A 10,935-nucleotide genomic window follows, 5' to 3' on the forward strand; every position below is an offset into this window, starting at 1 on the left:
GTAATTGTGACATAACAGGAGCTCTCCCTGGCCGTGAGGAAGTAAATGTTTTACATAGTTGCGTATGAAACAGAATAGATGCTAATCTGAGGCCTAAGCTGGCTGTAAAATGTATCCTTGGGCAGCTGGGAGAGAGGGGCCTGCTTATTAGCTAGGCCTGCAGCCCAACTGTACAGTAGGCTAGTTCTCCACTACTGCTTTTTATCGGTATTATCGGTATTGAAGTGCACTGATAATGGTTGGGGCACCTTGCACATCCCATATACTGCTTTTGTAGCATTATTTCCTGCTTTTTCTTCCGTATTATCCAAAATACCGCAACGGATGGAATTGTGTGTGTGACAAGGTATAAATGCACAAGAGGCATATAACGCTACTATGATGGAATCGTACTGATATGACACGAGGTGTGTAGATCTGGCTGGAGTCTAAACCCACCATGGCAAGATAAACCTTTCTTTATGCCTGGGCAGTAACGGTCAGGCAAGCTTATGAGTGGCCCAGGCCAAGTAGCCCCGGTTGCAGAGCTGAATGTAAGGAGAGAAGGAACAGGGAAGATGTTCAGGAGGGATTCTGTGGCAGAGCAGGTGGACAGTCCTAGTCACGGCCTGCCGGGAAAAGAGTGCAAGGAGTGAAGGCCACCTAAGATTTCCAGGCAAGGTGCCACCAGCAGTTACCAGGGGGAAAGGCGTAGGAGTGGTGCGAGGCCAGGCCTGAAGGGAGGAATCCTTCCTTCCTGAGTAGTAGACAAGGCCAGCAGCAGGCCACAACCAGAAGTAGACCTGTGAGATGGAGCCCCCCAAAACAGAAAGAAGCTCTGCCAGGAGGGGTTTGGAATTTGGAGGAGGTGCTCAGGAGAAGCACAACAAGGGCCATGAGTCACTTCGCCTGAACTTGAAGTTCCTGACTTGTGTGGCAGATAACTTCCTCCTACAGAAAGTAGAGGGAGGAACTAGAGGATCGGCTATCCTTGACTTGATCCTAACCAACAGAGATGACTTAGTGGTTAAGTAGCAGTTACAGGAACTCTGGGGGAAAGCGACCATGTTATACTTGAGTTCATGGTTCTAAAGGAAGCAAAAGCCGAGTGTAGCCAAACCTGTACCCTGGATTTTAGGAAAGCTGATTTTAATAAACTCAGAACAATGATCAGTAAGGTCCCATGGCAAGCGACTCTAATGAGAAAGGAGTCCAAGATGGGTGGAAGCTTTTAAAAAAGGAAATTCTCAAGGCACAGTTACAAACAATTCCAACAAAAAAAAAGGAGAAAGACAACGGAAGAAGCCAATGTGGCTTCACAAAAAGTTTAGAGATGTCCTGAAAACAAAAAAGGACACATATAGGAAGTGGAAAGAAGGCCAAGCAACAATGGAAGAGTGCAGGCGGGTAGCACAGAATTGCAGGGATGGCGTCAGGAAGGCTAAAGCTGAGAACGAGCTGAGGTTAGCGAGGGAGGCTAAAAGCAACAAAAAGGCTTTCTTCAGCTACGTGCATAGTAAAAGACAGAGGAAAGAAATGGTGGTTCAGCTATTAAATAAGGATGGCAAAACGATAACAGATGATAAAGAAAAGGCAGAAGTGCTCAATTCCTACTTTGGCTCAGTCTTCTCCCAAAAGAGGGTCTATGACCCCTCTGGCAAAGGCAAAGTACAGGCTGAAGGGGCAGGATTGCAGTTTGAGATTGATAGGAATATGGTCAAGGAACACCTAATTACTCTGAATGAGTTCAAATCTCCAGGCCAGATGAACTGCACCCTAGAGTAATAAAGGAACTAGCAGAAGAACTCTCAGAGCCGCTGTCTATTATCTTTGAGCAATCATGGAGGACGGGTGACATGCCCGATGACTGGAGGAGGGCTAATGTTGTTCCTATCTTCAAAAAGGGATAAAAAGGAGGAACCTGAGAACTACAGACCAGTCATCAATCCCTGGGAAAATTCTGGAGCAGATGATAAAGCAATCCATCTGTAAGCACCTTGAAAACAATGCCATGATTACTTGAAGCCAACCTGGATTTGTCAAGAACAAATCCTGCCAGACGACTCTGATCTCATTTTTTGAGCAGGTCACCTCCCTTGTGGACTGTGGGAATGCTGTAGACATCATATACCTCGACTTCAGCAAAGCTTTCGACAAAGTGCCCCATGATATCCTGATGAGCAAACTAGCTCAAAGTGGGCTAGATGAAATAACGACCAGGTGGATCCACAGCTGGCTACAGAATCGGACTCAAAGAGTGCTTATCAATGGGACCTTCTCAAACTGGGGAGAGGTAACAAGCGGGGTACTGCAGGGCTCAGTCCTGGGCCCAGTGCTCTTCCACAATTTTATTAATGACTTGGAGGAGGAGGTGCGGGGAATGCTGATCAGATTTGCAGATGACACAATATTGGGCAGGATAGCTAATACTTTGGAAGACAGAAACAAAATTCAAAGTGATCTTGATAGACTGGAGTGCTGGGCAGAAAACAACAGAATGACATTTAATAGGGATAAATGCCAAGTTTTGCACTGAGGAAAAAGAAACCAAATGCACAGTTACAAAATGGGGGATACGTGGCTCAACAACACTACAAGCGAGAAGGATCTTGGAATTGTCATCGATCACAAGCTGAATATGAGCCAACAATATGATGTGCCTGCCAAAAAGGCAAATGCCATTTTGGGCTACATTAATAGAAGCATAGCTTCCAAATCCCGGGAAGTACTAGTCCCCCTCTACTCAGCACTGGTTAGGCCTCATCTGGAGGCCTGTGTCCAGTTCTGGGCAACGCACTTAAGAAGGACAAAGACAAGCTGGAGAGGGTTCAGAGGAGGGCAATGAAGATGATCAGGGGACTGGAAACAAAGCCCTATGAAGAGAGACTGAAAGAACTGGGCATGTTTAGCCTTGAGAAGAGAAGACAGAAGGGAGATAGGATGGTGCTCAAGTCCTTGAAAGGCTGTCACAGAGAGGAAGGCCAGGATCTCTTCTTGATCATCCCAGAGTGCAGGACACGGAATAATGGGCTCAAGTTACAGGAAGCCAGATTCCGGCTGAACATCAGGAAAAACTTCCTGACTGTTAGAGCAATATGACAATGGAACCCATTCCCTAGGGAGATGGTGGGCTTTCCCACACTGGAGGCCTTCAAGATGAGGCTGGACAGCCATCTGTCGGGGATGCTCTGACTTGGATTCCTGCATTGAGCAGGGGGTTGGACTCGAGGGTCTTGTAGGCCCCTTCCAACACTACTATTCTATGATTCTATGAAGGGTTCATATATACCTGAGCCAGGTGGGAGGGGACCTCTGGGAGGTCCTTCTTCGGTCTGCAGGGGATGCTGACCATGGGGCTGACCTCAGCCAACTGACCTGAGATGGAAGTTTGTTATATCTCCAGTAAAATTCTGTTCCTAACCCACCACTCGGCTGTGTTTTGCCTGCGTCCGTGGCTACTGACAGGCAGCTGATTCGGACTTCAGTCCCCATGTAAGAAAAAACAGGGCATGTCTATCATCCTGCTTGACCCCAGGGCAAGGAGGAGCTGCAGGCGAGAATTCTCGGATGTCGCGCGTGCCTGCAAGAATTCTCGCATGCAGCCCCCAGCTTTGCACACACATGCATGGCTCCTTGCAGGGGGCAGCAGCAGGGCCCTTATGTCACACCTGCACCAGGCCCCACAAACCCTCTGGGTGGCCCTGCCAAGCTGGTCATGGGGTGGGGGGTGGGGCCACCAAAAGCACCCCTCACCCAGACAGCTACTTATCCCAGGGCCAGCCCTGGTTCTGGGCAATAGTATTCTGGAAAAAAGGCCCGGAAAGGCAACTTCCAAGCAAGCCAAACCAAGAAAATTCTCCAGCCACACATAACTTCATGGGAGTGATGCAATGAGCCACAAACCATTCGCAGAAACCATGCTCCGATACCTGTTCTGGGCAATAGTCTGTATTCTGGAGAATGGCCTGGAATGGCAACTTCTAAGTGAGCCAGATCAACCAAATTCGCCCCTCTCTCTGCCAGCCAACTCCCTACCACCACCTCTTTCCCTCTTTCACTCCAGAGCACTACCCAAACACACACACACTTTTTCATCCAGGATCCAACACTCTCTCTCTCTCTCTCTCTCTCTCTCTCTGACTCAAACTAAGCCCGCACCCCATGCACCCATCACACACACCTCAATTCTCCTCCCCCTGCACCCTTGCCTCAGGACTCTGCTGCTCTTCTAATCCTCCACTGTTGCTTTGCTGCCCTCCCCAGCTCCCTGCTCGTCTCCCCAGACACCCAGGCCCCCATAGTTGCTCCACCAGTCTTCCCAGTCCTCTGCCAGCCTCCCCAAGTTTAGCTTCCCAGGCAGATCCTAAGAACATAGAGTTGGATCCTCTAACTGTCATTCATTCATTCATTCATTCATTCGTTCGTTCATTCATTCATATCTCATCTTTCTTCCATCACGAAACTCAAGGTGGCTACATGTGGTTCCCAAGTGGTTTCCCCTCCAAGCACTGGTCAGACCCAGACCTGCTTAGCTTCAGCAAGATGGCCGTCTCATGGGTCTTCAGACCATGACAACTTTGTCATGCATAGAGCCGACCCACTGAAATCAAAGGGACAAATTCCCTAAACCATCCATGATCAGGAACTGGTATAGGAATATCTTATGTGACTTCTCAATTTGTTTATGCCACATGCGTTAGGACTATGAATTTTGGTTTATTCCAAGGTAGGATTATAATATTATTTGACTTGTTAATTTGTTGTAAGATATACCCCAGAAACTCAACCCTTAAATTTTTGTTGTTGATGATAAGCAGTCGAATGGCCAGAACAAGCACCAGAATTACATTGCGTTTCATTTCAATATTTCTACATGACTTTTCCTTCCAAAGAAGCCCGAACAGGTTAACAATAATATCCCCAAAACAAATACAATAAACCCAACACAATAAAACAAATACTAAAATTCAAAACAGTTTCCATTCAATACCTAAAAAGGAAAACACTTCACTTGGTAAGTATAGTGCCAGCAAAGAGAACAAGGCCAAGAGCTCTTTACCTCAGGCCTCCGGCAATATAATATCTATTAATTCTACGTTTATATCTGGAGAGCCAGTGTGGTGTAGTGGCAAGAGTGTTGGACTAGGAGCTGGGAGATCCGGGTTCTAGTCCCCACTCGGCCATGGAAGCTCACCGGGTGACTTTGGGCCAGTCACAGACTCACAGGGTTGTTGTTGTGAGGATAAAATGGAGAGGAGGAGGAGAATGTAAGCCGCCTTGGGTTCCTTGCAAGAGGAAAAAAGGTGGGGTATAAATGCAATAAATAAATAAATAAATAAATAAATAAATTTATATCCCACCCACCCCGCAAAAGCTGATGGTGGAATATACTGGTCTCCCCCAATTTTATCCTCACATCAACGCTGTGCGGTCAGTTAGGCTGAGAGATGTCAATGGCCAAAGGTCATTGTAAGCTTCATGGCCGAGAGGGCCTCTCCCACTCTAGTCTGATATTTTAAGTACTATACCACATCTATGGGCTTCGGGACAGTAGGAGTAGCAAGCAAGCGGCAAACTCTGTTGGAAACTGGCTTTGCAGATCTTCCCTCAGAATTCTATGAAAGTTTCTTGATTCACTGCATCAGTTCCATCTAGGACAAGGAGAGTGCTGTATTTGGTTGGTTTTATTCACTCAGAAGTTGACATTCTGAGCTATTTCCCCACAACTGTTTGTGGCTCCTTGGGTTTCCTCAGAAATTCCTATTGCAGCTGTTCTTTCAGAATACATATTATTGCCCAGAATGGGTAACGGAATGTGGCTTAAGAATGCAAGAAGTGTCTTGCTGGATCAGACCAAGGGTCCATCTAGTTCAGCATTCTCTTCACACGGTGGCCAATCAGCTGCCTGTAGGAAACCCACAAACAGGACATGAGTGCAACAGCACCCTCCCACCCATGTTCCCCAGCAACTGGTGTATGTGGGCACATTCCCTCTGATACTGGAGGTAGCATATAGCCATCTGGGCTAGTGGCCATGGACAGCCTTATCCTCCATTAATCTGTTTAATCCCTTTTAAAAGCCAGCATATTGGTGGCCATCACTACATCTTGTGGTAGCAAATTCCATAAGATAACTGTGCTCTGTATGAAGAAGTCCTTCCTTTCGTCTGTCCTGAATCTCCCACCATTCAGCTTCGTGGGATGATCCCAGGTTCTACTATTATGAGAGAGGGAGAAAATGTCTCCTTATCTAGTTTCTTCACACCATGCATAATTTTGTACACCTCTATAATGTCTCTGGCAGAAAGCGAAGAGGATCTAAAGTGCCTCTTGTTGAGGGTGAAAGAGGAGAGTGCAAAAGCTGGTTTGAAACTCAACATTAAAAAAACGAAGATCATGGCATCTGGCCCCATCACTTCCTGGCATATAGAAGGGGAAGAAATGGAAGCAGTGGCAGATTTTATTTTCTTGGGCTCCAAAATCACCGCAGACGGGACTGTAGCCATGACATTAAAAGACGCTTGCTCCTTGGGAGGAAAGCTATGGCAAACTTAGACAGCATAGTAAGAAGCAGAGACATCACCTTGCCGACAAAGGTCCGCATAATCAAAGCTATGGTTTTCCCAGTAGTAACGTATGGCTGTGAGAGCTGGACTATAAGGAAGGCTGAGCGCCGAAGAATCGATGCTTTCGAACTGTGGAGCTGGAGAAGACTCTTACGAGTCCCCTGGACTGCAAGGAGGTCCAATCAGTCCATCCTAAAGGAAATCAACCCTGAGTGCTCATTGGAAGGACAGATACTGAAGCTGAAGCTCAAATATTTTGGCCACCAATGCTAAGAGAAACCTCCCTGGAAAAGACCCTGATGCTGGGAAGGATTGAAGGCAAAAGGAGAAGGGGACGGCAGAGGATGAGATGGCTAGAAAGCATCACCGATGTAATGAATATGGACTTGAGCACGCTCCGGGAGAGAGCGGAGGACAGGAAGACCTGGCATGCTATGGTCCATGGGGTCACGAAGAGTTGGACACGACTTAACGACTGAACAACAACAATGATGTCTCCCCTTACCTGCTTCCCCCCCCCTTTTCTAAGCGAAACAGTCCCAGATGTTGTAACCATTCCTCATAGGGGAGTTGCTCCAGCCCCTTGATCATTTTAGTTGCCCTCCACGATATCCTTTTTTCGAAGTGGTGATTGTGACTGGTGAGTTTGGTTGATTTGGCTCACTTAGAAGTCGCTGTTCTGGGCCATTTTCCAGGATATGGACTATTGCCTGGAATGGGTACCAAAACATGGTTTTTCGTGGATGTTTTTTGGCTTATTGCATCCCTCCAATGTAGTTATGCGTGACTGCTGTATTTGGTTTATTTGGCTCACTAGGAAATTGCTGTTCCAGGCCATTTTTCTGGAATATGGACTATTGCCCGGAATGGATACTGAAACATGGTTTCTGTGGACATTTTGTGGCATATTATATCAATCTGATTTTGTTATGTGTGACTAGTGAGTTTGGTTGATTTGGCTCACTTGGAAGTTGAAGTTTTGGGCCTTTTTTTCTGGAATACAGACTATTGCCCAGAAACAAAAAAGGTACAAAAATGTGGTTTGTGGCTTATTGCATCCCATCCATATGTGTGACTAGTGTGAGTTTGGTTGGTTTAGCTCACTTGGAGGTTGGTGTTCCAAGCCATATACCAAAATAGGACTATTGCCTAGAATGGACCACAGAACGTGGTTTCTGTGGAAGTTTTGTGGCTCACTGCATTCCCCCCCACCATATAGTTATGTGGTTGGCTTGGCTCACTTGGAAGTTGCCGTTCCAGGCCCTGCTGTTCTGTTCTAGATGGGTTCTTGGCATTATGCAGTTAATAATAATACAATATTGCAAGGGTTTCAGCCCTAAAATATTGTTCTCCAGTGTCTTGAACACATGCCATTGTTTTTGGCATTTTTTAAAAATAAAGGGGACATTCCAGCCCATTCCATTCTGTTATGTTCTGGCTTTTACATTGTCCCCCCTCCTGGAGCCCAAGGAGTAGGACTCAGAAAAGTCAAGATAGGAAAATTAATCCAAGTAGGAAGTGAAGAGAATGTTTAAAATGAAAAAGGCTGGTGAAGCCTGAGCCTCACCAGGGAGTAAAACGAAATAGTGGAGAAAAACTGGATCAAGCTGCTCAGGGGCTAGGCAACTACCTCCCCCCACCCCCAAAAGCTAGTTCAGAAATGATGGCCAATTGCAGCCTTAAAAACTGAAGAAGAGACATGGGCTTTCTTCACATGGAGCTTTTATGCTGCGATTGAGATTGCTCCTTCACGGAAGCTTGCAGGCTCTTTACATGATGCTGTGATCATTCAAGGCGTCTCCTGCACTAAATGCCCTTTGTTCTATTTTTAAATAGATGGCAGATCATGAGCTATCGATTTACCCTGTTGTGTTCCACTTGAGTTCCCTCCGTGAAAGAGGAAAAGTGGCAAGAAGAGGAGCAAGATCAGTGAAAGATAGTGGAAGACTCAGATACGGGGAGAAGGAGGGGGAAGGGGGTGGTTGAAAAGGAAGCACATGAAAAAGGGAGTCGTTGTGATCCTGCATTTACAAAGGAAGCAGAAAGCCCTGTTGTAAATGCAGGATTTTAGGCTAGTGTAGAGATGCCCATGGTCAAAGTAAGAAATCCCCCATTCTCTCAGAAAGAAGGCAAATATGCAAACTATGGCCCCAAAGGCCCGCAAATTAACAAAATGAGCAAGAAGTACTGTAGCATCTCAAACATGACACAGATGCGTCTTGGGATTGTATCCAACCACCATCAGGATGGAAATCATGGATGTGGAGATTATGTAGATCTTAACTGGAGCTTGTGTTATTCATTCAAGCTAGCTCTGGACCTTTTTATTTTCTGTGCCAGGATTCTGTCCTGGAATGTGTGAAATAATAATTCATAAAAAGGAACATGTCATTAAGCATGTGTCTTTCCTTTACTCCAGAACAACCAGAAGCGGGCCTGAAGCTATGAGAGATTATGGGTAACAGCATCTGGAATACAGGTTAAGCATTCTGTAGAGGCTCCAGCTCTCTTACGTACTGTGAGCGCTGTACCATTACAAGGTCTCTGCAGACTCATGCAGACATATTTACACCAGTTACCGACTGCCGCTCTTTGCAGCTGTAAGTACTTAAAGCACAGCCTGTTTAACACTGAGAGAGGGGTGATAATAACAGACTCTATCAGCAAGTCCTCCTTTCGCACACTTCCTTTCCGTTAGGTGTCCCATAGTTTGGAAATCACTGCAGTAATATTAGCGCACCGTGTCCAGAAATAGAAAAAAGAGACAATGCAATACTCTGACCTAGAGCATGGTTGTGTTTCTGAATCACTGTATGTGTGTGTGTGTATATATGTATGTATGCAAAAAAAAGAAAAGGTAAAGGTGTCCCCAACCAGTTGTGTCCGACTCTAGGGTGTGGTGCTCATCTCCATTTCTAAGCCCAAGAGCCAGCGCTGTCCGAAGACGCTTCCGTGGTCATGTGGCCGGCATGACTGAACACCGAGGTGCACGGAACGCTGTTACCTTTCCCGCCGAGGCGGTACCTATTTATCTACTTGCAATTTCTTGCTTTCGAACTGCTAGGTTGGCAGAAGCTGGGACTGAAGACGGGAGCTCACTCCGTCATGCAGCACTCGGGTCTCGAACTGCTGCCCTGCTGCCCTTCCAGTCTGCAGTTCAGCGTCTTAACCACTAAGCCACCGCGGCCCTATGTATGTATGTATGTATGTATATATATATATATATATATATATAGAGAGAGAGAGAGAGAGAGAGAGAGAGAGAGAGACCTTTGAGGATTACACTGCTGTCAGGATCAAGCCTCTTGGCTATATGTTCCTCACTCTGTTTGCTTAACATTTTGTCACTTGCTCAACAGTTGACTATTGGGACTATTTAGCAAATCTTGTGGGAACTCCAGTCTGGTTTTGCCTCAAGAGTCCAAGCCTTTCAGCCTTTCCACCTCTGGGGCTTATGCTTTTGGCCCCTAGGTTCTCTTCCTTTGTGGCTCCCTGGGATTTTGTCTGACGTGTTTCTCTGCTGAGTTACCAGTTTTGGAGAGCTGGAACCATGTCCCACTGACTGATGACTGGAGTTACCAGTTTTGGAGAACTGGAACCATGTCCTGCTGACTGGAGTTTCTGGAAGACTGTGCTGCAACCATGCTGGCATTTGCTTAGGATTCCAGTGTATGTGGACTTGCCCTGGGCTCCATTCCTCATCTTGATCTGGATCATGGCTCCAAGGCAAAGGCCTGCCATTGTGACCCTAATCACTGCAAACCTAAATTGCTTTAAACTGTTTTATACATTTTTTTCCCCTGCCAATCCTCCCCTCAAGATCTCCCCCTGCCCACCTCCTAGCTACAGTTATGATGCAGTCCTTGAGGCCTACAGTCCTTGAGGCCTCAACTTTAGAAAAAATGACAGAGAAGATTACAAGTTCCCTGGTTATCTTCTAAGATCCTCTGTACAGGAAACAAATGGCCAAGTTTGTGGTAAATGGGTATATAACGTTGGTGCGGTGTTGGCCAAAAGCATCAAAAAAGATTGGGTCAAACAACTAGTGTCAGCGACAGGATACTAACACCGTATCCTGTTGCCAACAGGAGGCTGCATGCATGAGGTCTAGAAACTAGAATGGCTATAACACAAAACATGTCACAGAACCTGGGCTTTTAGGGCAAAACACCTTAAAAACACCTTTAAAAAAACCAAGCAAACATAACATTTCCAGATCTCATCATAGACAATGCTATTAAAAGAGATATTTCCTTCTAAAGATTTGGAAATCAGATAGAAGCCAGGTAAGGTGCTTCCCCTGTCCTAGAACTACTCTTATGGTCTTGTTCACAGTTGCTCCTGCCAATAGAAGGGTAGAGGCAACTTTCACCAGTTCTCCCTTGTGCCC

This window comes from Heloderma suspectum, chromosome 6 (assembly GCF_057233095.1).
Source record: "Heloderma suspectum isolate Gila_16-S chromosome 6, 16-S_ref, whole genome shotgun sequence".
Classification (NCBI taxonomy): Eukaryota; Metazoa; Chordata; class Lepidosauria; order Squamata; family Helodermatidae; genus Heloderma; species Heloderma suspectum.